The sequence below is a fragment of the Sciurus carolinensis genome, chromosome 11, assembly GCF_902686445.1.
Source record: "Sciurus carolinensis chromosome 11, mSciCar1.2, whole genome shotgun sequence".
Taxonomy (NCBI): domain Eukaryota; kingdom Metazoa; phylum Chordata; class Mammalia; order Rodentia; family Sciuridae; genus Sciurus; species Sciurus carolinensis.
Genome location: NC_062223.1, coordinates 42,842,806 through 42,867,362, shown reverse-complemented (window position 1 = coordinate 42,867,362; position 24,557 = coordinate 42,842,806).

Genomic DNA, 24,557 nt, shown 5'->3' with positions numbered 1-24,557 from the left:
TTTCGCTAACAAAGCACATCAGCTAAGCACAATAGGACTGCCACAGTGTCTGGGTGGTGTCGGTAAAGTTAAGCCTTGTCTTAGTATGTCACCATAATTGGCTACCTGAGAATGAGTAACTTATAAAGAAGAGAAAGTTATTTATTACAGTTCTGGAGGTTGAGGAGTTTGAGGTCAAGGGGCCACATCTTGTTAAGGCCTTGCTGATGGCAACTCTCTAGAGTTCCAAGGTGGCACGTGGCATCACATGGCAAGACAGAACAAGCAAGCCAGAGAGAGCTTGATTTTTAACAAAGCCATTCCTGCAATAATCTATTAATTCACTAATCCATTAATCGCGAGTGGATGAATCTCACAGCACAGTCCTCATGACCCATTCACCTTCCAGAAACCCCACTTCTCAAACACAATTAACATATGGCTCTGAGTTTCCAACACATGACCTTTGGGAGACACCTTTGAACTGTAGCAGACCCTGAACTGGTTTTTGGTCTGTCCACTTCTGCCTTCATCTCTGTCATCTTCTCACCACCTTGGCTACACCACCAGTCCTGTCTTGGGAAACTCCCTGTCAACTAATTCAGTCCTCACCCCACCTGCTCTGCATCTCAGACTCACTAACCTGACTTAGGGCAAAATAGACTTTTGTGTTTATTTGCTTACCACCCTTTGTTAGAGAGAAACCACTCCATCCCTCATTCCCCATCTCACCCAGTCACAGGCTACAGCTATGCTCCAGCCACAAGAGAGGGAGTAAGACCAGTTATACAATTCAAATTTAAATCTATCTGACTCCAAAGTTTAACCAGCATACAACCGACCTCCAGGAGTAAAAACTAAGTCGAAGTGGAGAGAGCAGGGTCGGGCTGATAAGTTCTATGGTTAGAACACATAAGGAGAGAACCCACAGAGCACTGTGGGTAGCAGGCAGTCAGTGACCTCAGTGGTCAGTCGAATGGGGAAGGCAAGGGCTTCACTGTGCAGCATGTGTGTCTACTAGAAATGGCTCCTGGATTCCCTAGTCATCTAGCATCTCACCCAGATTCTGAAGGACATGTAGGTGAGAACGTGCATCCCTAGGGTTGGACCCATGTTGGAACACCAGCTGTCATGTAAAATTTCTTGGGAGATGATTATGCAATTGCTATGTGACTTCCTACTGTCTATTGTCATTGAAAGAAATTTCTTTTCGGAAGCAGTATATATGTTACGTATAATTCTTTTACATTTGAGACAAATGTAAAAAAAAAGTTACGTATAATTCTTTTACATTTGAGTCAAAAAATATTATCTGCTAGGATATGTTATTTTTCACAATGAAGTCTGAGAATAACTAAAACAACAACAAACAAGTGGGTAACTCTGCTTCCAAGAAAGTGTAGCAGATGTACTTTCCTCTGTTGTTCCTACTACATATAACTGAAAATCCTGCACATTATATATAGAACAAACAAGATAAGTCTCTGAAGGCAATAGAGTCAGATGGATGATTTGGGAATGTGGGATTTGTGAAACACAACAGTGACCAGTTCTTCACATATTCTATAAATGAAGAAACTAGCAACAGAAATGCCAATGGAGACAAACAGAAAAAGAAAAAAAAAAAAAAAGCTTCAGCAAAAGTCTTTCTAGTCAAGGAAGCAGTAAGTGAGTAGACTAGCAAGACAAAGAAGTGTTAGACTCTGACTTCCTTCTACTTCATCTGAACAACACAGAAAAAATAATTATGGTCTCACCCCTACCCACGCCAGGAGAGTCCTCATGAGGTCTAGAGTGCCACCCTAACCAGGCTGTAGCGAGCCTCTCTAACACCATCCCTTACCTCTTCCATTTCCCCAGTGTGGTGTCAGAAAATGCTGAGGAGGGAACCAAGGCTGTATTCCATCCATGTGGTGATTAGTACTCCCACCACAGGATCAGGGGCAGCCTGGACGTTCACTCTTACCCAGTAGTGAAGAACCTCTCCTCTCCTCCTTCTCCTCTTCCTCTCCAACTAGTATGGTGACAGAGGAAGTCTAATAGAAAATCAGGACCTTTGCCATGGCAGGGGTGTGACTACCCTCCCCATGGCACCATGGAAGCCACATGCAAAGTAGTTATGAGGCATTCCTGTTCCTTCCATTCAGGAAGGTATGGGTGGAGGTCTACTGGGAAGCCAAAACTCTACTCCAAGCCAGCAGGAATGAGGAGATTCTTTCATTGTTAATAGAAGTTAAGTATAGACTATGGACTTCTATCTGCACGCAGCAGTAGTTGGGTGGTGACCCCACTTCCCCTGTAAGAGAGATGTCAGAAGAAGACAACTGAAACAGATTTAAATAAGATCCATAATCTCACAGCATAATACCCCCAATGTTCAGGTTTCCATTAAATCACATTATACCAGGAACCAGGAAGATCTCAAACTGAAATAAGAAAAACACTCGTACCCTCATTGAGATGTTTGAATTGTTTGGCAATAATTTTGCAGCAGTCATCATAAAAATGTTCCAAGGAGCAATTCGTAACATACTTGAAAAAATGTGAAAATAGGATGGCTTAGTGAGGTAACAGAAAGTCTCATCAAAAAAATAGAAATAGCAAAGTAATAGAAAGTCTCATCAAAGAAATAGAAAGTACAGATTACCAAATAGGAATTCTAGAATTGACAAGTGCAATAACAGAAATAAAAACTCACTGGATGTCCTAACTAGCAGAATGGAAGGGATAGAAGAAAGAATCAGCGAACTTGGAGTTGGAGTAAAAGAAATTACCTGACTTGAACAATGAAGAGACATATACTAAGGGAAAATTGGGCAAAGCCTCAGGGATCAGTGAAACTATTACAAAAGATTACAGAATAGTGCATATAACTTGTCAAATAATTCAATAATTCGGCTGTACCTTAAAAAGTTTAAAACACACCTTACATTCGATTCTTAGGTTCTTGCCTCAGATGAATTAAAGCATAGGAAACCTATTTATGAATGTTCATAGCAGCTTTATTTGTAATATCCCTAAACTGGTAGCAATCCAAATGTCCATTAGCAGGTGAATAGATAAACTATTTTTAAACCCTTACTAAACAAATTGAAATATTACTCATCAATTAAAAGGAATGAACTACTGACATGTCATTATTCTACATGGAGGAATATGAAAACAATTTTGCTGAATGAAAGAAGCCAGAAAAGAAAAAATATACATAGTGATGCCATGTATGTAAAATTATTGGAAATGCAAATTAATCTGTGGTGACAGCAGATCTGTGGCTGCATGAGGATGGGAGTGGGAGGCAGATGGGGAGCCCCAAGAGGGAAGGATTACCGAAGAATTAAGGCCTTTTCAGGGGTTTGGATATGTTCATTTTACTGATGGCAATAATGAATGTTTTCACATGTTTATATATATGTTAAAATTTATCAGATTGTATGCTATAAATATATTCAGTCTATTACAAAACAATTATATCAAATTTTGGTTACTGATCTCAATCATCACAGAATGATTTGTCTCAGTTAGTATTTGATGGGTACCTAAGGGCCACAGTCACCCACAAAATGGTGGTAACCTACGATCTGATAGTTTAAGATTTCTTCCAAAGTCATCATAATTAAATTACAGTAGTTAAATGGTTTGAGATTGTTCAGATAAGTAAAAGAGTATTTTTCTGAAGCAATCACAGAGAGTTTCAAATTAGAGTAAAAGTGGTTATTGAAAAATCTGTTATTATGAAAGAAAATCAATAGAAAACAGTTTTTAAATGAAGGAAGAAAGACCCCAAAATTAGAGTGAACTTTCTGTTTAAAATAATAACTTTGGGCTTATAAAACCTTTATTTGCACTAAAATTTTCAGAGAAATACCCACCCCATAAAATAAAAAGATGTGTAGAACAAGGTGGTCCAAGGACCCAGAGCATTAGCCAGAGTTGTTCAACATTATTTTAGAAGGATTGTGTGAGGCTGTTTCAAAACTTTTTTCTAATGTAATATTCTATTTTTTAAACTTATTCATCAGGTTCCCGTATTTACACATGTTGCTTGTAAAATCTGCTTTGCATCTTCACACCATAATAAAAACAGGTGCTTTTTCTAAAGTCATATGATTACTGTTAAAAATAGTCTCAAGCAGGCAGGGTGGCACATGCCTGTAATCCCAGTCACTCAGGAGGTTGAGGCAGGAGGATTGTAAACTTGCAACTAGCGTTGGCAACTTGCTGAGGCCCTGTCTCAACATAAAAAATAAAAAGGGCTGAGGTTGTAGTGTAGTGATAGACCGTCCCTGGGTTCAATCTCTAGTACTGGAAAAAAAAATATCAGCTTCAATATAATTCATTATGTTGATTTTTCTTCATGCTAAAGCACTTAATGTGTAGCCCTAAGCCATTCACTAGCCATCTTTGCTTGGCTCTGCAAAGTCGTTTGAATCATCTAAGGAAGAGGGTTTTCTCTAAATCCATACCTATCATAGGGAAAACCATTTCTAGTACTATTAGTAGCCTCATTGACTTAGTATGCAAGCAAAAACACATCAGCAGTGAAAGACAAATGAAAACTCCTCAGATAGAAGTTCAAAGAATAGAGAGAACCAATCCAAAGCATTAGTAAACCAACTCCCAAATTAAGGTAGTGTTTGTGGAAAGAAAGGGAGGATGGATCCCAGAGATAACCTGGAAGCAAAAGCACACATTGGCTTACTTGAGAGTGCTGTTCCTCAAACCAGGCTGGTGTCTCAACCTCAGAGGCTGGTAGAGGAGAAGAGAAGAGGACTGGGAACTGCTAAGTTTAAGACCAAAATGTCAAGACGATAAAACAGGACTAGCTTCTCGTGGGAGCATGAAGAAGCTATCAACAAGACATCAAGCGAAATGTGTGGCTTCCATGAACCAGCATCTCTGTGTCTAAGTGGAACTTTTCGGCAGGAAGAGCAAGATCACAAGATCAACTAGAACTGGAGTCAGCAAACTATAACTCTTGGGCCAGATGTCCCATGACTTGTTTTTGTAAATAAAGATTTATTGGAACACATGTTTGTTTATATCCTCCCAGGGCAGAACACGTAGTTGTGACAGGTACTGCAGGGTTTGCAATGCCAAAACTATATTCTACCTGGCCTTTTACAGAACATGTTTGGTGACCTCTGTTCTAGAAGACGGTGAGGTTGGGGTCATTACTACAGTGCCAGTGATGATTTTAGATTGCAGATACACTTGGGCATGGGCTGAGGGGGCCTGTGAAAGGACAAATTGTAAGGTCTAGGCAGGATGTCAAGACCACACTGAATACTCTAGAGTTCAAGGCCTCGGGTGTAGGCAGAGACCATGCAAAAGATCAGTCCTACTGACAGGACCAACACTTCAGGAATTAAGGGGAAAAGGAGGCTCAGGAGGCTTGTGGGATTTGAGTTCACATTGCCATAGAAGATACTAAGGCAGGGACAGCAAGCCCAGTTTTGGTGATCTTCTGGTGGCTTTGCACCAGTGGTCAATCTCAACAGTTCAGTACTGAGAGGAGCTGGGAAGGCAGAGGCTGCCCCAGAAAGAATGAACTATCAAGTCCAAATAACCCGGATCTTCTGCTAGATAATCGGACATGGGATTATCCACTCTATTTCCTGTTCACTGTGGTAGTTCATCACCCTCAACCAGCAAAGGTGATGACCTTGAAACTGAAATAGTTCCCAGGTAGGGTTACCAGATTTAGCAAGTAAAAATATGAAATACAGAGTTAAATTTGAATTTTGGGTAAACAAATTTAAAAAAACTAATGTTAAGTATATCTGATATTGCATGGGATCTTTCTATACTAAAAATTATTCATTATTCAAAATTCAAATTTTACTAGGAGTTCTGCATTTTGCTTGAAACAATTAAAACTGAAATTCTTTCCCTGCTCTATAGAACTATTCATTGGAAACTGGGCAACTCTGTGATAACTTATGATCAAATTAAACAACATTTGACTCACAGAGCAGCAAGAAATTTCTAGACCTATAGCTCCTTTTGCTTCTCTCTCCACATACCACCTTTCTCACCTACATTCATCTCCTACCACTTCCATTCCAAGAGCTGTACCGGGAGGGGACCAGTTGCATCTATCCCATTTCCAAGAACTAAAATGTGGCACTAACCACCCCTGGAAAGAGAAAGAAGAAGTTGAGTTTCTTAAAGTGACTCACAGGAAGGAAACCTGGTGAGCAGACAGTTGGGTGATTGGCTTCTGACTCACTGGAGGTTTCTCTGCTATAGATTTGCAGCTGTCTATCACCGCTAGTGACACTAACGTTGGTTTGCTATCAACAAACCACTGAAATTTCCCTGGCGGCACACACAGTGTTGTCTTGGTTAAAACTTGGGTTTAGATGAACTGCTCAGTACTTACTGGTTCCAAACATTGCATTAAAATGGACATTTTGGGGTTTTACAGAAAACCTCTTAGAAAAACAGCCTGCCTCTGTGGGGGTCATGCTCATGGTTTTGAAGCATCATGCCAGCCCTATATTGTGTGAAGATTCTTGGGAAAAGTTCAAGAGACGTCAAATCTGTGTAATTTGTTCTCTGCTGTGGTCACAGTGGATAAACCTCACCTGCAATGAAGAGGATGTGGGCTAAGATTATGTACAGTGATGACTTTAAGAATATAGGTAATATGTAAAAAAATTAGCAAAGTATTAACTAATAGGATTTTCATTATTCCCTGTCAATCATTCTCCAGCAACCTTTCCACCATTGTGGTAGTAATGGAGGTGGGGATTGGATTTCCCTCCAAGAAGGAAGCTGCTGTTCAGCTGCAAGGCGTGTGGCTAGCTTCCAGCCTGGGCTGTTAGCACTTTATCATCACCTTGCCTTTGAGGTTGAGCTGTCCTCTTCCCAGGCAACCCCCAGGAATGGCTAAGTGCACAGTGTGTGGCAGGAAATGGCCATTTCTTCACAATAGAGAGCTCCTCAAACAAGCAATCTTTGTTCTGGAATTCCCCTTTGGGTTGGCCCAAACTTTTTCAGGTCTGCACTGTGGTTGGAGGATCTACCTGACCAAGTCTATTTCCTCCCCATGTTATCTTCACAAGTGTTATTCCCCAATTCTATGGACCCAGGGTTCCACCCTACAGTCCAAATGTGGAAATCCCAACCCCTAGGTGGATAATACTCAGAGGTGAAGTCTTTAGGAAGTAATTAGGTCATGAAGGTGGCGCCCAGGATCGGTGCCCTCAGAAGGGACCCCAGGGAACTCATTCACTCTTTCCACAGGGCGAGGATATTGTGAGCAGCAGGAGTTTGCAACCAGAAACTCAGAGAATCATGCTGCTACCCTGATTTTGAGCTTCTAGTCTCTGGAACGGTGGGAAATAAACTTCTGCAGTTCAAGTCACCCAGTATGGTACTCTGTTTAACAGCCCAAAGGAACCAAGATGCACAGAAGACCTCTGGCATGCTCAATACTGCCTCAGTGTCTCCTTCCCTAAGGGCGTATTTGATCCCATATCGTGGCCTCAGGGAACCGGACAGGACAGGTGCCATTTAATGAAGAGGAAGGGTATGTTGGAAATCAAGTTCTTATCAGAAAGGAAGGGTGGAAAGGGCAAGTTCATTCTTTCCTGTCCAAGAAAGAGGCCGTGGAAAGAGAGATGGAGGCAAGGTAAGACTTTCAAATATAGGGTTTTGCCTCCCCTGCTCCTCAGGGTCAAGGGAGCTATAGAAGTATTAAAAAGGATACTGGGAAAGTAAGAACAGAGTGCTAAAGAGGCTGAAAGCACATGGGAGAAGCCCCACATTTGTTCTGGCACCCAGTCTAATAAGGCATGAGTGAGATAGTGCAGCATCAATAGAAGGACCTTCATAGGTAGCCATGTGACATATGGTAAAGGTTAGAGGTGGATGAGGGACCACTGGAGATGTAAAGACCTGAGGTTGGGAATGGAGCCTACTGAGATCATGCACTTTGACACCTAGGGGCAATGAGGTGCCAGTGTCACACGGCTGTGGACACCATTACATGCCAGTGAACAAACGGGACCAGAAACCCCTTGTGGGTGGGACACTAGCACTAGACTGGAATTAAGCCAGACACCCAGCAGAGGAGTTTACCAAGACCAGAGGTCACATGCTGATTTCCACACCTATAGCCACATGGTAATGGCACTTCCTCTAACCACAGATGCAGGTGCTAATATCAAAGGATCAGAGGCTATGAGAGATCAAGATACGCTGACCAACCGTTTAAGTCTGGTATTTTCTTTCATACTGCACTCGTTTGAGGGAGCACACGGGTGATTTGATCAGTCACAGAAAACAAAGGAGTTGCACAATTTGCACGTCCAAGAGTAGTGAATGAATTGGTGACCGCATTGAATAAAATATTTTAATTTTGAAGTTTAGTCCAAGCTATGAGCTAAACTGTTAAGGAAGATCAAGATTAGGGTCTCTTAAATCATCTGAATAGCAGCTGCCTGCCAAGACCCTCCTGGCCTGAGTAAATGATAGCCTCTCTGGGTAGGGAGTGTTTGGCTTCTCTGGAGACCACATTTTCCAAGGAGTGGGAGATGAGCCACTGGCAAAAACCAAGATGATTTGAGGTGGTATGTGAACACCATTAATTAACACTGCATCCCCCAAATTGTCCCATTTTTAGTTTCTTTCAGTCAGGATCATATCCAAAAGCTTTGGTGGTATTCATGCTTTTTAGCCTCTCTAATACTTTCCAATTCCCCTTTCTAACAGTGGGAGCAGACTTCAGACTCAGGGTACCAGAAGCTTACACACACACACACACACACACACACACACACACCTCTCCTCGGTGCAGCTCTGCACACTTCTCCCCAGGAGAAGTGGAATCATGTCACTTCTCCACTTAAGACCTCCAATGGTTCCCCATTTGACTCAGAAGAAGAAAAGCCAAGTTCCTCAGTGGCCCTCAAGCCTCCTGATCTGAGGCTTCTCACTCCAGCTTCACCCTGCTTCAGCCCCCATCTTTACGCTTCAGCCATGGCAGCCTCCTGATTGGCAACGGAACGTTCTTTCCCAAGCTACCACCAACAGCTCGCATTATCTGTCAACACTTGACCACATGCCACCTTGGCAGTGAGGACTACTCTGGATTTCCTATCTTGAACCACGCCCCCCACCCTGCTGCTTTGCTTCATGTATGTGTGTGGCACGCTATCGTTTACTGATTTGTAATTCTGCAATTTTTAAAATAAATGTGTAATTTTGATTGCCTACCTCTCTTACTAGATGGTAAGCTTCTCTCCACGAGCTCCAGAACTTCTGCCTATTTTGTACTCGGCTGGCTCCCCAACACCTGAAACAGCGCCTGGTCTGTAGTGAATGCTCACATATTTTCAAAATGAATGAATGAAGCTCCCAGCTTCCTTTTCCCCTTCTTTTTTTTTTTTTTCTTTTTTTTTTTTTTTTTTTGTGGTGCTGGGGATCCTTTTCCCCTTCTTGTACTGACAATAACATGGCCTTCCTCCCTCTCCCTTTCGATTCTTCTCCTTTTCCTGGCAAACACAAAACGAAAAATTGCAAAATGCAATCAACGGTCCCCTTTTTCATGGAAACTCTGAGATATACATATATATATATATATATTCTGGTATACACCCCGCCCCTCCCAGATGGGCAGTTGAGGGTGTGGCGTGTCAAGGTGTCAAGGGAAGAGAATGTGGGGAATTCTTGACCTGGTCGGGCTCTCCCCTTGTCCCAGCCTCCTTCTCCCGCTCGCTCCCTCGCAACGCACACGCTCTCACATTCCTGCCTGGTGAGTTCTGCTCGGCCGATTGGCGCGTTTGGGCTGGGCTGGAAGAGCCCGGAGGCTCAGCGTTCCCGGCCTCCCCTCCACGATGGCGTAGCACCAGAAACGTGTGCTTCGCTGCTGCTTCCCAGGGCCAACCCGTGGAGTCGCTGTTCGGAGCCACCGAACGATAAATCACAAGCACAAATCTAGAACTCCGGAACCGAGTGAAGGGTGGAAAGAGCCGCCGAGGTCCCGCCCCGCCCTGCGGGCTGTTTGCGCTGTTTCCTCCCGTCACCACAGCACCCTGTCGGTTACCAAGGAGACGGAAGGAACGTTCCGGTGAGACCTCCCGAGCGCGTGGGTGGCAGCATGCGATCAGTCAGCAAGGAAGACTCCCGGATCCTCGGCTCCGCCCCTCCTCCTCCCACACCCCAGAAAAAGCGGCACTTGGAGCTGGAGCGAGAGGGGTCGCCTTTGGGATTCAAACCTGCGCTTGCCCGCTCGCACTCTCTGGTCCTCTGCGCCTCTTTAAGGAGGTTCTTGTTGCTGGATCGGTCGGCTGCTTAGCACTGCGATTGTAAAGGAAATAGCTGGGGTTTTTCTTTTGTTTCGAAGGGGGTCAGAAGAGACTGACAGCAAAAATTTCTGCTCTCTTGAGAATGTAAGGTTGGGAGATGGGGCCTCTCATCTGGAGGCTGGGCAAAGTGGAGGGAGAGGAGACCAGGAGCAAGGCCCCAAGGCCTGGATTCCTCTAAGCTCACCTTAGAGCAGGGCCTGGAAGCACCCACGCCAAATGGAGAGGACACTTCTCACCACTCACTCCAGAAATAGGCCAGCACGGTTTCCGCATGCAGGTGCTCAGATAAGACCCAGGATCTGACAAGCCTTGGGGAGTACCCAGCAATTACTTAATAGTGCTCCTGAATGCAGCGATGCTTTCGACTTCACAAAGTCTGTCCTATCTGTTCCCACTCTCCTCCTCCCCATGCGAGCCGCTGCTCATTTTTCCCCCACACGAAGGCTTTCTTTTTCTCCATTTTACAGATGGAAAGACGGAGGCTCAGGGAGTGAAGTAACTTTCTGCTACCAAAAATGTAGCAGAAGAGCATTTCAAATCCAGGTTTCATGACCCTCAACATTTGGTGCTCCTCAGTCCCTCATGATAGAGGAGTTCCTTAAACCAAGCTGCGCGCGAGTCTGAGGCCTGAAACCGCAGTACTCACTGATGTGGCTGCAAACTGCTGCTCTAAGCCAGAAAGGGAAAAGCCAAGGAAAAGAGGAACCACATTGCACGGGCCCTCTGCGTGTCTCACGCATGCCCAATATTTACATGTGTTCTCTACTTGGTCTCCATAGCAACTGGCAGAGATGCAAAAATGCCTCATTGGTATTTGTAAGAGGATGAGAAAAGAGCCCTTCAAGATCCTCTTTTCTCCCAGAGGGCAGGGCTATTTCCATCCATTGGCTTCATGACTTCTAGCAGTCATTTAGCATGAAGGTTTCAAAATGCAGGGAGCCAGTGAATCTACCCAGTAGTTATCGGAACCAGAAAGAATGAAAGGATCTCATCTCGGGCTCCTACTTCCAGGTAATTATTCATGGAGTCAGGAGAGGATTTTGTTATTAAGAAGTCTCCACCTAAGGGGCTGAGAGGTTGTGGTTTCCAGCTTTTAACCACAACATTTAAGGCGTGTCTCCATTTTTTCTTATAATTTCCAAATGTACATCATTACCTAATTCTCCCTGAAGAATCTAAATTGCTTTATGATGCATATGCATCAATGATGTGAGCTGAGGTTCTGAGCCAGCAAACAACATCTTTCTCAGAAACCTCCCTCTTCAATCCCTTTTCCCATGTTGACTCTTAAAGTTACCCATTCTATCAGAGACTCTCAAATGCCACATGAGGCTTTTTGGTCAGAAAGTCTACATTGCCATGCAATCAAAGCTGTGACTCAACTCCACATATGTGCAGCAGAATATTTATCTTTTAGCATTTCAAGATGTGATATAATATGTGATTTGTGGATAGCTGTTAGTGCGCCGTGTGTCTAAAGTGTCATTCTAGGTGCTTTGGGATAAAAAAGAAAAAGTATTTCTGACCCTCCCCCCCACCACCCCAAAGATCTTACAATATAAGCACTAAGCTCTTCCATAGCATTCAACCAAGCATTGCACACACTTAACACAGGACCAACACATGTATTGAAGCTCGTATGGAAAACATCCCCTACAAAAATGTCCGGGGGAGGAGGTCGGACTCATCAGGACACAGGTGGTGCAGTTGCTCAGGAACTCACACTCAGAAGATCTTGCTTTTGTTTAATGTATTGCCATTGCTGCTTTGCATTTTTAAATTTGTCTTTCAATTTGTCTTCTGTAAGCAAAGTTTCATGGGACAATGGAGCTTGCTCATGGTCCTGCCCGTCCTCCATTTGTTCTGTCCCATTTGGGTGTTCGGTCTCCAAGTCTCCACCCCTCTGCAAGATTCCTGCCACCACTCCACCTGAGGTGGCTACTGAGTCAGGTTGGCAGGCAGGAAGGCAGTATTCTACCCCCACCCTTCATCCCTTCCAGCAGCCTAGGGGAGGGTGTGGGGAGGGTCTGGGGTGGGCATGCATTTGACAGGCAACTGGATGACCCTCTCATCCACCACCATCCATATAACCAGCATGTTCTAGCAGGGAGGTGGCAGTCCTTGGTGGGGCAGGTTCCAGGGATTGAGGCACACAAGCTATAAGGAGAGATTGACTTTCCAACTTCAGCTGAGTCGTATTTTCATTTTGCCTTTAGGTCCCCGTTAGGGTTTAGGTTTGATGTGTGCTCCAAAAGCTCCTCATGGGTGAAATAAGACAAGAAGGTTTAGAGGTGAAATGATTGGGTTATGAGAGTCTTAACTCAATCAGTGCATTAATCCCCTGATAGGGATTAACTGAATGGTGACTGCAGGCAGGTAGGGTATGACTGGAGGAGGTGGGTCATTGGGAGGATACCTTTGGTGCCTATTTTATAAGCTGAGTTGCTTATAAAACAACTTTGCTTCCTGATCACGTCCTGAGCCACTTTCATCCACCATACTCTTCCCCCATGACATCCAGCCTCACCTCAAGACCTGAGGAACGGACCTCAGTTTTTGGATTGAAACCTCTAAAACAGTGAGTCCCCAAATAAACTGTTCTTCCTTAAAATTGTTCTTGTCACACCTTTTGGTCACAGTAGTAAAAAGGCTGACTAAAACAGCCCCACAATTACGTAGCCAGCTCTGGTCCCCGACCACATATGCTCCGGTGACTCCTTCCTTTCTGTCTAAGCAAGTCTTGAATAGTTGTCCTAAGTGAAGCAAGTGAGAGCCAACCCTGGTTTCCTCTCTGTTCTATTTTGTTCTGAATCATATTCTGTGCCTTGGAACCCATTTCAACCATAAAAATACCCAGATTGATTCTGATCTGAGTATCAAGAAGTCACCTCACTAAATAAATACATTTGAGATAATCATGATATTTAGAATTTATCTGTAGTGAATGTGTCCCACACCCAAGCTCTTACATGGGGCTGCTTATTAAGCATGCAGACATAATATCAAGCACAGTATAAAATTTACATCACAAGGGTGCCTTATGGGACATTTTCTTAGAGCAACTGGTTTGAAGCTTTGTTCTCTAAACTCAGGCAGTCATTTTAGGTGGTAAAAAGGGTCATTTTATTGATAATTTCCTTTCAACACTCTTAACTTTGGAAAGGAAGAGTTACAAATAACAAGGCATGAGATTTCCCTAAAAGTGTATTTTTAACAATTCAATACCTTGTAAATTTCCCTCTCCTTTTGATCAGCCATTAGGAGTTTGGTTCAAGCTAATACACAGCCATTGGGCATCTGCCATGATATGAGCCAACTCTGAGCCCCAGGCAGTATGTAAAATATAGAGAGAAATTAGACAGTTTCCTGCCTTTAAGATGCATATGAAACCCTAAGCTGGACAGGAGATATAAATCTATGGCTGCTGAAGGAGAAGGTCAAGAGCTTATGGGTGGCTGGCGGGCCTTGCTCAGTGACTTACTTCCCCTGAGTACCATTCTGTCAGCAGAAGTCTGCTTGGCTCCGGCTGACTATGTGCAGGGCCTGATTACTTGTAGTCCATTGGGAGTTGCTGTCCACAGCCTGACACATACAGAGGCTTGCTTTTCATTTGTACTTGCTTTTGGAAAAGCGGCATTTTTTGTGTGAACATGAAGATTACCCCTGTGGTAGACCTTGGAAATATTGACAGATATTGAGCACTGGCATGAGAGGCACCATGCTAGATTTCAGGCACAGAGTCCCCGTTCTCAAGGCATCACAGTAAATTAGAGAAGACTGATATGGAAACACATGACTAAAATAAAGTGTGTACAGAAATTGGACCTGGGGAAGGAACAGTCAAAAGTTGTTTCAAGCTCATCTCTGATTCTGGAAGTGACTTTCATCAAACCCTACATCTTCTTTAGGCTTTGCTTTCTTTAATTTTAAAATGAATTTATGACTGGAGGAAGGGAAGTTGGCTACCATGTCTCCAAATTGCCTGTTTTGAAATTTCCTAACTCTTTGAACCTCTTACAAAGACACTTCACTCCATAGGCAAGATTTTCTTTGACATATTAGTTTTCTAGAGATGCTATAACGAAATGCTACAAACTGAGGGATCTGAACAGCAGAAATCTATTGACTCACAGTTCTTGAGGGTAGGAAACCAGAGATCAAAATGTCAGTAGGTTTTTTTTTTTTGTAAATATCTACTTTTTTTGTAAATATCTACTTTTTTTTGTAAATATCTACTTTTTGTTGATGATGGACCTTTATTTACTTATATGAGGTGCTGAAAATTGAACCCAGTGCCTCACAGATGCTAGGCAAGCACTCCCCCACTGAACCACAATCCCAGCCCCCAGGTTATTTCCTTCTGAGCACTTGAGGAAGCACTTGGTCCTTGCTTCTGCCTCAGCTACTGGTTTGCTGACCATCTGACATTGCTTGCCCTCATGTTCACGTGGTGTTCTTTCTCAGGAGAACTCTGTGTGTCCATGTCACCAATCTATTGGATTAGGGGTCTATACTGCCACTGTATAATTTCTTCCTAACTATATAACCTCATTTTAATTAATTACATTTGCAAAAAACAAGACAAAACAAAACAAAAAAACCCCCTCTATTTCCAAATAAGGTCTTATTCTAAGGTATTTTGGGTAGGACTTCAAACTATGGATTTGGGAGGAACACAATTCAACCTATAACAACCTGCTTTATTTGCTCCTTGGTCCACTCTGATCCCAACTGGTTAATAGTTTTCATTTCATTTGCCAGTTCTGATCAATTAGAGTGATTGGCTGGAGTGTTGTGTACAGAAGGGTTATGATCTAATATCCAGGATTAGTAGAAAAGGTGGCTGGAATTGGTTTGGAATTTTTGTTTTGTCTTGGATAGCGGACAGAAGAAATAGGGGTTTGTCATGTGTCAGCCCACCCAAGGAACAAGAGACTTCAACATTCCGCTGCTCATCCTTGATTCCACCAAAAAGTGAAAAACTTCCAAAACAACTTCTTTTTCCAGATCTCTCCAACTGAGGTGATCCCCCAAAAGGTGAGTGTCAATTTGCAATCTTGAACAGACAATAATCCTTGAGGGAACATGAATCCTATCCCAGAGAAGGATCCAGTCTCCAATAGGACTCTGCTATTCCAGATGGGAATTTTATTCAAAGGAAACTTAACATTTAGAAAGACAGAATCATCTGGGTTTCTGAATGTTTTTTTCTGTTGAGGTGGAGGCCTTGAACTCTCTTTGGCTAAAGGATTTGGAGTTGGAACCAGGTAGGAAGTGAGCTTCTGGAAGCACCCAAAATAAATTCCCACTCCCAGTGTTGACACTTCCACCATCAAAACCACCAGATGATGACAGCTGTTGTGGAAATCTAAGCAAGTGGGGGAATGTCCAGCTTGACTCACCAAGTTTGGTCTCGGCACTAAGAGATCAGGAACAGGGGGAAGCCAGCTGTCTGTGTCACTGTGGATACAAAGGAAATAGTTTCAAGCCCCAAACGGGGGAAGTAGCTGGGAACCTTAGAGGCACCTTGAACTATTCAGAGAAGTTTGTAATGGTTAATTTGAATCATCAACTTGACTGGATTAAGAGATGCCGATGATTAAGAGGCTTCTGGGTGTGTCAATGAGGGCGTGTCTAGGAATGATTGGGACGTGGGATAGTGAACTGACGTGGAGACACTTCCTAAGTGTGGGCAGCACTGCTCAGTAGGATGGTGGCTTGGATGGAATAAAGTTGGAAGAACAAGGAAGCAGAGGCAGATGCAAGCTCGACTCTTCTTGAATGGGTTCTTGATTGCTATGTTGATCATCTGAGGATATCAGACTCTCACTTCTTCACCTTTCCAAAGCAGACTCTGCCATGGTTCTCCAGGTAGTTTCTAGAAGTCTTGGTCTGGGACTAGGGTAGCACTGTTGATCCTTCTTGTTCTGGGGCTTCTGCGTCTTGGACTGTGCAGCTGCTGGTTCTTCCAACTCTCTAGCCTGCAGGTGGTCATGTGGACTATCCAGTTTCTGGTCATGTAAGCCAATCTAATAAATTCCCTTTTCAAAATCATACTTCCTGTTGATTCTGTTCCTCTAGACAACCCTGCCTGATACAAAGTTCTTCATTCTTATTTCATCTGCAGGGTCTCTTGAGGGAAACCTGGTAGACTGACCAAACTCAAGCCTAGCTATGACCAGAGGAGATCCAAATGAGGACTTTGATCTTCAGACATTTATCTGAAACTTTCCCTATCATAAGAGGGGGACTGGGTCAGACCAAGGCTCTATTTCCCACTGGTGAAGCTACAATCTCTTCCATAGGTGGTAGGCCAATTGTAATAGTGATCCCAGGTTTCGTTCTCCCTTAAAAATCTATCCCTTTGGTAGCACTGTTCCACATGACTTTTTTCTTTAGTCATGTAACTCGATTTGACCCCAGCTACAGCTTCAAAAGCACTTGCCCTCCTTGACTCCAGCCAGCACTGTGAGACCATGCACAGGCTGGTCTCCTAGAGATAAGTCAGAGGCACATGGAAGATAGCCACGTCACCCAACCAAGGACATCCTCGACTAGTCATCCCCAGTCACCTAGCAAACTGACCACAAGCACATGAATCAGTTCAACTGACATTAGCCAAGCCCAACCCAGATTAGAAGAACTACCAGCTGACCAGTAGAATTTACGAGGAATAATTATGAGGAACAAGGAATGGTGGTGGTTTGTCACTAAATTTGGGGGTGATTTTTTATGTATCATTAACTAGTGCAAAAATCCTGCTGCAGGGGTCTCCTTCATGCAGGGGTAGAGGGAGGGTTATAGACTGATCTTGGTTGCGTCCACTGTTGGAATTCAGTTAGGACTTGGAAACTCTGAGAAGCAGAGAGGTAAGGTCTGTTGGAAAGCTGTTTGCATATGGTGCTTCCAGGGAGAGAACTCATCCCAACTCAAGCAGAGGTTGGCCTGGGAACAAAGACTTAGTCATCAGAGGCCAAGAGAATCCAGTGTAAGTCATTCTAACCGGTCTCCTGGCTTAGGTTCAATGGATTCGTGTGAAGGTACAAGGAAGATGTAGATAGAAAGGACTATTTCACTAACAGCTATGTAGGACATTGTGGCACAAGTATCCTGACTTTAAGATCAGTGTAAAGGACTATAAAACTAACAAAGCATGAGAGGATCTCACTGAACAAAACACATTTGGCACCCAGAAGATACCAGCACCTTAGTCAAAGCCAGCTGTCAGCAGGAAGAAAGTGGTGCCCAAAGAAGACAACTCAGTCACATCTGTCTAGATACCTAAATTCATCAAATTCTCAAAAAACTTTATGGGCTATTCTGATTACATGGTGTTATGTTAATGCTGAGGGGAAGCAAATGCATTCATAAGGTAGGGCTCATGCGCACAAGGAGCTCAGAGACTGGTTCACTTTAAAAATAGGTCTAGCTTGTGTACTCTGACCAATTGGTAGTGGTTGCCTAGAATACTAGAGGAACTTAGGAGAGGCCATATCCTGGTCCAGATGAATGCTGGGATTGATTAGCAGTGACGGCTTTTGCAACATATTGTTATCCTGGTGTTCTAGGTTTATGTCCTGAATCCATAAAAAATGTTCAGCCATAGATTAATGAACTAGATTACTTACATGTACTTTATGGAAAATCCCTCTCCAGTTTCCTCTTCTGAGGCTCAGGGATAAATGAATGAACCCATCCTGTGGTTCTGACTTGACATTCTTCTTTTCCAACAAAGGAGCGTGATATTTTCTCCACATCCATTTCTGCTCCTCCTCTATAAGATAGAAAGATGCTCCTCAGAATGGGGAAACTCCTCAGAGTGGGGAACCTCACCCAGAGCAGGGTGATAAATGGTTTGGAAGTGTGGGAGACCACCACCCAACTTCAAATAAGCACTGACATGGTGCCAGCCCATACTGACATGGCACCTGTGGGTAACAAAATGAAGAACTTCCAAGCAGTCAGGTCTCTTGTATTTATCAAGTCTGAGTGTGTTTATCTGTTGACAGGGTTGGGAGCCAAAGGACCTGGAAAGTGATAGGCAGAGAGCTCTCCATGACATTTCATTAACATTGTACGTGACTCTCAGTAGCCTCACTGATACACAATCCTCATTCGACTGTGGGAATGTGAGATCATCCAGGATGAGTAGATAAAGAAAATGTGGTGCATGCATACAATGAAATATTATTCAGCTACTAAAGAAGAATGAAATCCAGTCCTTTGTCACAAAACAGAAAGAACTGGAGATCTTAATGTTAAATGAAAGAGGTCAAACCCAGAAAGATAAATACCACATGTTCTATTTCTTATGTAGGAGCTTAAAAAAAAAAAAAAAGTTGACCTAAAGGTAGAATAGTGATTACTAGAGATTGGAAGAGGGGAAGGAGGAGGATGGATAAAGGGATATTGGACAACGGGGACCAAAACATAGCTAGGTAGAAGGGATACATTCTGGTGTCCCACAGCATAGGGAGATGACTATAGTTCATAATAACCAATTACATTTTTATGAATATCTGAGAGAGAAGAGTTTGAAGGCTTCAAACATGAAGAATTGATAAGGGAAAGAAAAGGCTAAGTACCCTGATTGGATCGGTGCACACTCTATGCATGTGTTAAAATATTACTCTGCATTGCATTAATGTGTGCAATTAATACATGCCAATAAAAGAAGGAGAAGATTTAACACTTATTATAGGACCTTGTTCTGGAAGGTCTATTTGTTTTATGAGCCAACTAGAATTCAAAATGCTGAACATGGATGAATTAAGTCACTGAACATCTCTTCTGTCATTTGCAAGGCCTATTCTCAAAGTTCTGTTCTGGTCAGTTTTACTTACGTAACTTCTGGGCAAATATCTGAAGCCCAGGAAATTCATCTGAAAAATGGAGATAATGGCACCTGTCTCAGGGTTTTCGTGAAGACTTAACAAGTATGTGAAGTGTTCAGAGCAAGTCTGGGCCACAGTAAGTACGCAATCAATGATGGGCATCATTATCAGCAATAGCAGCTTTCAGAACTCTTGGGTCAGCAACTATACCCCATCCCTGTCCATCTTTTCCACTCGCAAGCAGCGAGTGCTATTGATGCTATTGTCTGAATGTTTATGTCCCCCCATATCTGTATGTTGAGATGCTCACCTCCAAGGTGACAGGGCCTTTTAGAGGGCAGGAGGGTAGAGTCCTCATGAGTGAGATTAGTGTTCTCTTGTAAAGAGAGATACAAGAGAGACCCTGGTCCCTTCAGTCATGTGAGGACAAGAAAAAAGATGGCTGTCCATGAGCCAGGAAGCAGACCCTCATGAGGCCAAAACTACTGCACCTTGGTCTCAGATTTCTCAAACTCTAGAACTGAGAGAAATACATTTCTATTGTTGATAAGCCACCCAGGTAATGTTAGAGCAGCCTGAACAGACCAAGAGAGCTGAACTCTAACTCCCCTTGGCCGGAAGCTGTGGGCATGGGCCCTGACCAGGCCAGAGTCTTCTCCTTACCCCAGCTCTGCCTCAGCAGGCCCGTAACCACAGACCATATGGTGGTGCACATGTTCCAAGAGGAGATGCTGTTTTCTCAGCAACCCAGCTCCCATTTTCAGGTTTCACTTGACATGTGTCACTCCAGACAAAATCCAGCATGTGTGTGAAACCCAGGTCATTGTGCCACTGCATAATGAGAGGGATGGGCAGGGGAAAGCAGAGATACTCCAGCCAAAGCCAACAGCACCCTAACTGCTTCTGGCCAAGGGCTATTTATGCTGCCAATACAGCCAGTGTCTGCTGCTGACCAGACTGGAAGCCACAAGGCACAAGTGGAGTCACATTGGTCAACCTGCTTGGGACAGGGTGGTAGGAGTAAGTCTTTTTATATTGGTGCATATTAATTATATAGAATGATGGGTTTCATTCTGGTGAACTGGTACCTGCATATAACATGATTCCTTTGACCCCTTAGTAACTCTGGTGGGAGAAAGTCTTAAAGAGAATACACTGGATAGGGAGGCAGATAAGAGGAGCTCTGGTTCTTGTTCTCTAGGCTTCCTTTTCTCTTTAGAAAAACAAAACCAGAAGACAGATCTCCTGCCCTGTTGCATGACAAGATGGGAAAAGCATAGGATTTGACAGACATGGCTCAGTTTCAACTCCTGTCTCTGCAGCCTTCTGCCTACGTGTTCTTAGGAAAGTCTCCTGGTCTCTCCTGCAGCCTCAAATCCCATACCTGAAAAATGGACACAGTCACAAAGAATCACGTGGAATAACACATGTCTTGACTTTTCGAAGGTAGGCGGTTACGTGAACAAATATTTCATTTGCTTATCTGTATTTCTCGCTGTGTGTTCTTTTTCCTTTGAAAACTTCCTGTTTTTCTCTTGTTGCCTTTTTTCCATGCCTAAACCTTATGCCAGGAATTTCACATTTCCACCAAAATGCCTCTGACAACTTAAAAAGCATAAAAAAGCTTTCTCCTCAACTGCCCAATGGAGTATGAAATTTCAGTGTCATCTAATTTCCAAAAGTTACATGGATCTTGGATGAGATTTTGTCACATATCTATGAATGTCAGTTCCTGGTTGATAACGACAGTCCATTCGAGCTAGCTCAGGCAGGAGAATTTAAGGGAAAACTGAATTTTCTAGGAGATCCAGAGTGTTGAGCTCTCCACATACTGGAGATGTGGCAAAATCACTCCTCAGGGACACGCCGGAGATTGTCCAATAGGGTTGACCTCAGACACAAACATCCCAGCCTACCCCAGACATAGCTGCTTACTCTGACCCTCCTGGGGACTGGATGCAGAGGATCTGCCACTGCTCCATGCTGAATGTGCCACAATGCTGCGCTAACTGGGATTCCTCAAGTCCCCTCCCCCGTATGGCTTTCAACCAGACTAAAAGTGATGGTTCTGTGGTTGTGTCTGTGTGGAACAACCTACCACTCAACCTGCCGTCCAGCTCTGAGGGGAGATGAGGTGAGTTTGTGGAACTCAAAAGGTAAGACAATTTCCCAGTAAAGAAAAAAGATTTTCAAAGCATCCAGGTGGTCATGAATGAGCCTCACCCATCCTTTATACACATTAATGTTATATTTGAAGCCATCAATCTGAAAGAAAAATGACTGTTTCAGAAAATAAACATCCTGTTTTCCCAAGCTCTGTCTCCTTCTCATAGTCTATGTCACACCAAGGGGACATGTCCTCTGGCTTGAAAGGCAGGCCACAGACCCTCCAGACATTGCTCATCTTCATGGAGTACACCTGGGGATAAAGAGACGAGTCATCCCCACAAGGAGAGTGGAGTTTCCCATCTAGAAATGCAAGGACATTCAAACATTGGAATAGGGCCAGGCACAAAACTGTCACATTAGGCCAATGGAACTAATGACCTTTAACTGCTTTAGAGTCTCCAGTCCTGGTATGAAGACCATGTCCTAAAGTCTGATCTGATGGTGGTTTATATGTCTTTCTTCCACCCTTCCCCTGTGTGGGCTTGGATCTTATGAAGTGGAAGTAATTCTGTCCCTCTCAGCACACCTCAAGTCCAGTTTTGTTCATTGTAAAGCACTAAGCCCCTCTGCTATCAGTAATTGCTATTGGTAATGGGACTCACCGGGAGACAGTCATGAAGGCCCAACATTCTTTTCTTGGAACTTTGACTTTCCTTATTTATATGACCTGAAGTTTCATACTCTCCATTAGCAGAAAACCCCAAGGCTATAATTGAAACTCTGAGAAAAACAACACATGATTCAAATTTCCCTGTGGCTAAAGGTGATAGGATTGGCACACTGAGGTTAACATCCTCTCTGCAAAGTACAGGGTGACATTCTCCTAAAAGCACAGCCCCGTCATTGTTTGGAACTGATTCTTTCTTGCTAACCCTCTTCTGGGGAGTGGACTCAAAAACCACCGGCCAGATTTCAAGAGTGTACATGAAGAGTGAGAGATCTTTTTCCAATTGGTTACTAGAAATGGAGCCCAATCAGGAAAGATCCCTAAAATTGGAAAGTACAATCCATAGCAATTTTTTTCTTCTAAAAATAAAATGGTAGCTTTGTTGTGCAAGAGGTAGCATTTTGGGGTCCTGGTCCAGGTATGAGAAGATGGTTAGCCTGGCTGGTGCAGCAGCACTAAGTGTTCCTTCTCTGCTTGGAAAGGAACCTCTTCTCTTGATATCTGACCACAAGACTCTTGAGCAGGGCCTTTCTGCTGCCCAGTCCAGTTGTATTTCACATGAAAAGCGTGATCCTTCTGTCTCTCACCCTCCTGCCTAGACCAGTGTGCTAGGTGGTCCAAGCTTGCTTTTGTGCAAGGTGAGAGAGAGAGGTTTAATTTCATTCTATTACATATGGATTTCCAGTTCTCCCAGCACCATTTGTTGAAGAGGCTATCTTTTCTCCAATGTATGTTTTTGGCACCTTTGTCTAGTATGAGATAACTGTATTTATGTGGGTTTGACTCTGTGTCTTCTAATCTGTTCCACTGGTCTTCTTGTCTATTTTTGTGCCAATACCTTGACATTTTTGTTACTATAGCTCTGTAATATAATTTAAGGTCTCATATTGTGTTGCCTCCTTTGTCACTTTTTCTCACTGAGGATTGCTTTGGCTACTCTGGGCCTCCTATTTTTCCAAATGAATTTTATGACTGCCTTTTCTGTTTCCATGAAAAACATCATTGGAATTTTAATAGGAATTGCACTAACCCACAACAAGGGAGGGGAAGATGAGAAATTCATTGAACTAGACAAAGGGGAATGATGGGAAGGGAGGGGAGATGCCAATAGGAAAGACAGTAGGATGAATAAGACATATCTTTCCTGTCCTTATGTATAAACACGACCAACGTAACTCCACATGGTGTACAACCACAATAATGGGATCCTAATTGGAACAAGTTATACTTATTCTATGTATGTATATACTTCAAAATATACTCCACTGTCATGTAAAAATAATTTAAAAATGGTAAAAGAAATTAAAAAGCTTTTTGCTTTTGGTATAGTCCCAGAGTCATCAAAACAGTTTTACTGGTGCCAAGAATTACCAGTGCTTTGGAAGAAGCAATAGATACTCAACATGGCATAGGATGTATTGCTGAATGGACAGGGATATGGGTCATAGATTCTGACATGAATTTAAAATTTGAAATATAACTGCACTTTCTGAGAGCATTCCAGGCAGAACGGCAGAGATGGAGTGATGTGGACAGCAGCGAATCCCTGGTCCCAGCTGCTGTCAGATACTTCAGTTCTTCTCAAAGTGTCACTCAAGGATTTCTGAGCACTCTTAGAAATGTGTCAAATGTGCTCATAAAAAAGACCTTGTCATTTTCATTTTGTGCCTGCCATTTTCTTCTCATCCACTTTGGGGACCCCTTTGAGGGAGTCTTAACATGGTTCTTCAACCAGCAAACAGTGCAAGAATATTCACACCCAGATTCCCCCTGTATACTTCAGATCACTGCTCACTTCCATGGAGCCTGGATGTTTTTTCTACTCAGCTTAATCTCACAGCTCGTCTCCCTCTAAAGCTCTTACATTGAGTCCATAAGGGGCTGGACTCAATATTGATGGACCTGTGACATCACTAAACTGGATCCAGAATCATCCTGCCCTTCGCACAACAAATGCTTTGTTACAAGGTCAAGTTCCTTTGCTGAGATCGTCTTTCCAAAGATTCCAGTCCCAGTTCTGCTGCCAACTTGCTCAGTGATCTTGGGGAAAGTATACTAAGGCCTCTGGGTTTTGATTTACTTATTTGTAAAATGTGCTAGATGGTTCCCATAGTTCCTTCTATTCCAGGACCCGGGACGCTTTGGAAACACAGTGCTTTATCAGGAAGTTAGCTACCACTGTGTCAAGCACTGGCTAAGTGTTCTGTAAATAAGGGATCGTCATTTTCTTTCCTCTTTCTGACAAAAAACAGGCCTCTTTGATCATCACTCTGCTTAAAAACCTCCAATGACTTCCCATCATACTTTGGAAAAAAAATCCAGACTTGGTGGCTCATCCTACCCTGCTGACATCTTCTCGTGCTTCTTTTGCACTTAGTACACTTCAGATGCACCGGCCTTCGTTCTGTGGCCGGATGGTGCTGAGCACCTTTCCTCCAGGGTTTTTGCAAGTGTTTATTGTCCCACCAGGAATGCCCTTTCCCCAGGTAGCTGTTGATCAGACGCTTCACATCATTCAGGTCCCCTGGGCGCCTTCCTCCGTATCCTCCCTCCAGCTTGTTCTGTGCTAGGAGATGGAAAATTATGGCCCATGAG